We start from the raw sequence: 6,000 nt of genomic DNA on the forward strand, positions 1-6,000 counted from the left end.
CCAAACTTTCCCTGCAGAACACTTCACAGAACATTACACTTCAGTTTCTCTTTCCCATCTTTTATCTTAGTGCCATCTCTTCTCCAGGTAATTAACAGAATTCACATGAAGTCGTGTCTCATCACAACAGAACATCTTCCATTGCTCACTGGCCCGGTTCTGATGCTTGCATGAACATTGTAGGCGCTTTCCATGGTGGACAGAGGTCAGCATGGACACACTATGGCTGGTCTTTGGCTACTCTGCTCTATACACAACAAGCTGCGTGTGTGTCCTGATACTTATCTATCATATAATCACAAAAAGTCAATGATCCAATCAATGGGTATACACTTCAGATCAATCAAAATATATCCATAAACTAGGGTAACCAAAATACCCAGTAATAAGAAGTGAGATTTAATTAGTATAAGGCGAGGGTCACACTTGCGAGTGCAATGCGAGAAACTCGCGCATCAATACCCGGCACTGCCGCCGGCACTCAGGACCGGAGTTTGCTGCTGCATGTATTTCTATGCAACTGAATGCTCTGGTCCCGAGTGTCGGCAGCAGTGCAGAGTATTGATCCGAGAGACTCCCGCGAGTCGCAAGTGTGACCCAGGCCTAACAATTCAAATTTTCTATTACTACATTGTTAAAAAATAAATTAAAACAGCAAAGGTGCTAGCACATGAGGGACAAAAATTCTCAATATATTTTACATAGATAAATATATAAATCTATATAAAATGTGGTCATAGGTTTGGGACAGGTAATAAATTATTCTTTAACTCTTTTTGTTGTGTTTCAATTGTGTTTGTTCAATTGCCCTAGTTTAGCAGTTTAGCAGCACAATATTTGTGGTATCATACAATGAAACACATTATATATATTATCATTAAGGTGTTAGTTCATTATCATTTTCATTAATGAAAAAATAGAAAAGCATTTCTGAAATGTATGGAGACCATCCAGAATACCCTTTACACCTATACCCCCCGTGCTGCGGGGGAGACATAGTAAAATGGTCCTCATAATTAAAAATTAAATCTTTTTTTTTATATATTCATTTTCTGAGTTCATGGATGAACCAAAGGTGCTTTAAATGCTTAAAGTGCAATAATGGCCCTAATGGAAAGGTGTTAAGACCTATTTACCTGTCAAACAAGCCATCGGATAGAATATTGGGACGTAGAGCTGCATCTCACTGGACCCAGGGACAGTTTCATTGCCTGATACCATGAATATTGTACCGCTAGACTTTCAAATGAATATTCCTATATAAATACCTTGGTCCTGTTTTTTGAAAATTATTTCATCAATTTAATCTAGTATAAGGGCTATTTAACCTAGTAATTGAACAAACACAACAGGATCTGTACCACAACAAAAAGAGTTTATTAATAATTTATTACCTGTCCCAAACATATGGCCACAATTTTTACAGATTTACATATATCTATGTCAACTATTTTGAGAATTTGTGTCCCTCAAGTGTTAGCACCTGTTTTATTTTATTTTTTTTGTATTAATAAAAATGTGAATTGTTATACTAATTAAATCTCACTTATTACTGGGTATTTTGGTTAACCTAGTTAATGGATATATTTTGAGCTATCAATCATAGTCAGCAGTAAGTTTTTCAGCGTCTGTGGGATCGGAGCAGATGGGCCATCCTCATCTCCTACATACATGAGTGAGCACCGGGCATGGGTAGTTCACACACATGTCCATCCTTGACCCTCTTTTGGAATCTACTAAGCATTACCTACTGGGAACATCCCACACGACCTGCTGTTTTGGAGATACTCTGACCATTCAGTCCTTGTCTGTCGTTGGATCCCTACACTTGCCCATTTTTCCAGCTTCTGAGCCATCTAATTCACAAATTGACTGCTCACTTGTTGCCTTCTATATCCCACCGCTTGCCACCATCATCAGATATTATTCACCAATCTCTTTCATCTTTCGATAGTTTTGTTGTTATGGTTGATTGAGTTATATTATAATCCACATGCCCGAAAAACAACCGAAAAATATTTAGAATTGAGAGTCCTATCTATCTACTGTCTAACACGGTACCAATATATATATCTATCTTTCCTGTATCTAAAAACAACCGGACACCAGAATGGCCACGAAAATCATTGTGTGTGGCTACATAAGGCTGCCAATCTCCCTACCAGGATGAAAACTTATTATTTAGCAGTAGTGGTGTGATGTGACCATTGTTACCAGGTATTCATCAGCAGAAGGAAGCATCTCCCCCTTATGTGCATCCTATCCTGGCTGCGACCACTGGGTGACGTTTTTGGGTCCCATCTAAGCTCTTCTTATATCCAGTAAAAGGGAATTATTAATACAGTAATTATCTCATGTATTTTGGAACCGCCATTTTTGCGTTTGGCAAATTTCCCCATTAATCGCTCTGCAAATCCTTCAGCAGAAGAGTGACGCCACTTATGGCAGCCTGTATTCCGCCTATAGAGCAGCAGGCACAGGCTGCCATGAATCCTCCTTCTATGGGTACGTTCACATTCGCGTCTTTGGACGCAGCGTCGTCGCCGCAAAACAACGCATGCGTCATGCGTCCCTATCTTTAACATTGGGGATGCATGGGCATGCATTGTCATGCGTTTCGTGACGCATGCGTCGTTTCGGCGCACCTGGCAGGGCGCGGCAAACGCAACATGTTGCATTTTTTTCTGCGCCCAAAATTTTTAAAAGAACGCATGCGTCGCACTTGCGTCGTTGATGCGTCAAAACCCCCATTGAAGTGTATTGGCAACGCAGAAGACGCAAGTGCTTGCATTGTTGTGCGTTGTACGACGCATGCGTTCTTTAATTAATAAATAGGATAAGTGTATAGACGGTGTCTAGACACTGAAAAGACCATATATATATATATATATATATATATATATATATATATATATATATATATATATATATATATAAAAAAGGTTGAACGCATGCATCAAAAAAGCCTGCGTTTTACGTGCGTCGCGTCCACAACGCTGCGTCCAAAGACGCGAATGTGAACATAGCCTATCTGCTGTCCGCCCCACAGGTCAGTGATGGACTCAGTGAATACCCTGCAGCTTCAATAATCTGCAGACAGGAATTTTGCTGTTCCTTCAGTGATTCTGATATTTATCTGGTTTATGGGGTTGCTATATACGCAATTCTTCATCCCTGTAGACTCACTGCCCCGCTTCTTGCTCCATTCATTGTTTGCTCAAATAGCTCGGGTCACGGAAAACTTTGCATGGAAGGCGGATGTTAGGGGAAATCAAGATAAATCTTGGGTTCTTACCTGGAGAGGACAGTCCTCCCTGCGGAATCAGTGTACGGAGCTGGGTCTGTTCACCTGTCGCTCTACCTGCTGTAACATCACAGTCTGGGTGGAGCGCAGGGTGGAGCGCTCGCTGATTTCTCTCTGTCTACACTTTGTTTTCACAGCTCTAGGCTAAATATATATGGTAAGTGACACATCTTTGACCACGTGCGGATTTCTACCTGAGATCAGTCGCCCCCTGCTGTCCAGTGAATAAAAAGGACATCAGACATTCAAAATTATATGCATTTCAGGGAAAACTGGATGACAACCAGGTAAGTAAGGCCTCATTCAGATATCCGATTTTTTTTCATGTATGATAAAAACTGTGCTGGTTTCATCAGTGATTTTGTTCAGCGTTTTTTCCACGTTTCATCAGTTTTTCATGGCTGAGAAACAAAAAAAAGTTTCTATACCTTCTCCAATTAGCAGTGCATGAAAAAATGAACAGCATATGGATAGCATTCGAGTGCGGTCTGATTTTTTCACGGACCCAGAGACTTGCATTGCCGAATATGATCCGACACTTGGATCAATGAAGGACATGTCTTCGCATTTGTGCCCAAAGCACTTGATCCCCTAAAAAAATCAGACATGGTAAGTAACGCAACAGTATACTTGCATAGGTACAAGTACTATCCATGAAAAACACGGATAGAATTCGTACATGGAAACTGGACGTCTGAATTAGCTCTGAATCTGGGTGATGATCACTTTGGGCCAGAATCTATAAGCTTTTCATGACGTATAGGTTACATATTGGCTATGGTCACACGACAGTATAAAAAAATCCGTCTAATTTTCATCCAGAGAAGTAGAACTATTTTGTCTCACTTGTCATCCATATACAATCCGTTTTTTACAGTAGCAGCTATTGACAAGCCCATTTACAGTTTCCTATGTTACAGAATTGCAATGTATCCATAATAATTTGGTGCTATTCTGCGGCTCTGTATGCCATCCAATTTTTTTTTTTCATACCCACAGACTTGAATGGGTGAGTCTCATCGTATTTTCGGAGAAAAATCGCGCATGAAGTGATTTATTTCACATGCATATTCAGCCAGTGGAAAAAAAAATCGTACGTCTGCTCTGCCCCATGAACTTTGGTCAGAATGCAATCTGTTTTTTTACCGGATAGCACTCGGACCAAAAATATGGTCGTGTGCATGAGGCCTATGGGTGATGGATCCTGCTGTATGGCACGTGTTACCCTTTAGCATCTGTTTAACAGTTCATGGTGAACACTTTTAATGGATTTCATACTGGTATCCTTCACCTATAGGATCCAATGTTGAAAAATTGTGAAAATTCCAACATTCTACTGAATTTCGAGGAATGCAATAGTACAGTCTGTTACACTTTTCTTCTCTTAGCAGGAAGCTAATGTACACCAGCAGGATGGAGGCCAAATACAATCTTTTTGCTAATGGAACTTTATGGACACATTTAGTTTGTATTTGGGATAATTCCTGGTGTACACAGTAAGCATAAAAATCATCATCTAGGCTGTAGGAAAGCAAAATAATTTTGGAGTAGCTAAATAGAATGGTACTGAATCCAGACAAGTCACCCTGGCGTCATTACGGATTTGCAATCCTCTTCAGGGGGGCTATTATTTATGATTATTGGGAGCTTCCTATTTAACCAAATTGGTGCCCTCAGATCTTGATTTTGTGGTCCTGATGTTTGCCATGGCAATTCCTGACCAAATAGCGGCCTTAGAGTCTGATTGCTGTAGTAATCTGTTCAGAAGTTAGAGACATTTAGGTGGTAAAAATACACATTTTCATTCCTATCATGCCACTTTGCATTAATTCCTGTAAAGCACCTGAAGAGTTAATAAACTACCTGACTGCAGTTTTCAATATGTCTGGGGGTGCTGTTTTTAAAATGGTATCATGTTTGGGGTTTCCCAATATATGAGACCCCTAAAGTCACTTCAAACATGGATAAGTCCCTAAAAAAATAATTTTGTAAATTTCCTTGAAAAAATGAAAAATTGCTGCTACATTTTTAATCCTCCTAAAATGCTAACAAAATAAAATAACATTTTACAAATGGTGCTGATGTAAAGCCGACATGTGGGAAATGTTATTTATTAATGGTTTGCTGTGGTATGGCCATCTGGACTAGAGGGATAATCATTCAAAGTTTGAAAATTGCTAATTTTTTTAACATTTTTCTCAAATTTTTGATATTTTTTATAAATAAACACAAAACATATTGACCTAAATTTACCAATATCATAAAGTATAATGTGTCCCAAAAAAAAATCTCAAAATCACTGGGATTTGTTGAAGCGTTGCAGAGTTATTACCACATAAAATTACACTGGTCAGATTTCAAAAATTTGGCTCCGTCACTAAGGGGTTTTTAATACTGTAACCCAATGACAATTACTGCAGGTATTCCCTGTTTTTGCCGGGTCACTCAGCTTGCTCAGAGTCCCGAGGGACATATTGGCAGAGATATGGAAGAGGACAGAATATAACTAGAGATCTGGCTAACTTCACATTCAGATCTGGGAGGTCTGGGTGCCATCCTACATGGACGCTGTGGCCATCCTGCGTCTCCATAATCAAATATAATTAGTTTGTAAATATATTCAGCAGAAGAGGTTTACATTTTGAAGGGGTTTTCTGGCATTTTATGATTTTAATCTGGACATGAATAATTTTCAG

General features: G+C 39.3%; 1 protein-coding gene across 22 annotated transcripts in view; it reads right to left on the reverse strand.

Annotated features, from left to right (window-relative positions):
• The window catches only part of BCAS1 (brain enriched myelin associated protein 1), a 197,315-nt gene extending 193,889 nt beyond the window's left edge, over positions 1-3,426 (reverse strand). For 14 of the 22 annotated variants that reach the window (XM_069750912.1, XM_069750922.1, XM_069750904.1 and 11 more), the window contains exon 1: positions 3,296-3,424. The gene's annotated coding sequence lies outside the window, so the exon portion shown is untranslated. Of the gene's footprint in view, positions 1-3,295 lie in introns of all 22 variants that reach the window. The other 8 variants (XM_069750917.1, XM_069750908.1, XM_069750906.1 and 5 more) reach the window with 4 other exon arrangements.
• Positions 3,427-6,000: the final 2,574 nt, after the last annotated feature.

Source organism: Ranitomeya imitator, chromosome 2, assembly GCF_032444005.1.
Source record: "Ranitomeya imitator isolate aRanImi1 chromosome 2, aRanImi1.pri, whole genome shotgun sequence".
NCBI lineage: Eukaryota > Metazoa > Chordata > Amphibia > Anura > Dendrobatidae > Ranitomeya > Ranitomeya imitator.